The sequence below is a fragment of the Orycteropus afer genome, unplaced genomic scaffold, assembly GCF_000298275.1.
Source record: "Orycteropus afer afer isolate SDZICR_OR568_19922 unplaced genomic scaffold, OryAfe1.0 scaffold00275, whole genome shotgun sequence".
NCBI lineage: Eukaryota > Metazoa > Chordata > Mammalia > Tubulidentata > Orycteropodidae > Orycteropus > Orycteropus afer.
The window spans coordinates 1,825,207-1,826,394 of NW_006921862.1; positions in this window are offsets into that span (position 1 = coordinate 1,825,207).

The window sequence follows — 1,188 nt, forward strand, 5'->3', positions numbered from 1 at the left end:
GGATCTCCTCAGTTGCTAATAGCAATTCCCACCTTGGAGTTTACAAAGACTTATGGGTAGAAAAGCCACACTAAGTAATTTACTACACCGCAACTTTATTCCAAGAAGGATTGTGTTCAGGAGAATAGTGTGATCAGATTTGCAAATGTCCCATGTATAGTTGCAGGGAATGTATATTCTCTAATTTTTAGATGCAGTACTCCAGATATGACCAATAGATTAAACTTACTAATTGTTTTAAGTCTTCTTATCTTTTGTAGTTTGTGCTTAGTCTGTTTCTGAGAAATCTCCCAACATTTGCCAATTTCTCTTAGTACTTCTGTCCATTTTTTTTAATGTTATGAAAATTACTACATCTTCTTGATAGTTGCTCCTTTTATCACTAAGTAATGACCCTCATTATCTAATAATCCTTTTTGCCTTAAAGTCTCTTTTGAAGGATATGAATGTTAAGTATGTGAAAAGACACTTGTATCAGAATCGTGAATAATTTTAGTAAATGGTTTGGCTCCCAACACACACACACACATGTGCACACATGTACACATGCATGTCCACACTCACTTGTACACAGTATCTATTCTTGATACAGCAACCAGAATTTTTTTTTTTAATATAATCACTTCATGCTACTTTTTCCTTGGTTCAGAAACCCTCGAAGGATTTCCAGCTAACTTAGATTCAAATCCAATGTTCTTTAAGACACTTCATAGTCTATTTATCCCATCCCCACTGCATCTCTGATCTGCTGCTTAGCTCTGGCCTTACTCTTTTCCTGTAAGTTTCTGGAACATTCCAACCACCTTCCTGCCTCAGCTTCTGCACTTTCTGTTCTCTCTGAGTGGAATTCTTTTTCCCAGATGTCTACATAGCTTGCTCCCTCACGCCCCTCAGGTCTCTGCTCAAATGTCACTTTGCAGGGCATCTTTCTATTGTACTGTATTGTTCTAGAGAGATAGAAATCGCTTCTCTTTGGGTGACTTTTCATCCTTGTTATTCACTAGAATGGGAGATCCATGTTAGCTCTATTCCAAGCCCTGAGAAGAATAGTCCTGGTAGACATTAGGACACAATAAGTATTTGTTGAGTTAATGAATTCTTCCAAAATAATGATACTTTGAACATATAGAGCACTTTGAATTTTTATAAGCCTTTGCATGTTTACTGTCTCCATGTTATCATTATAAC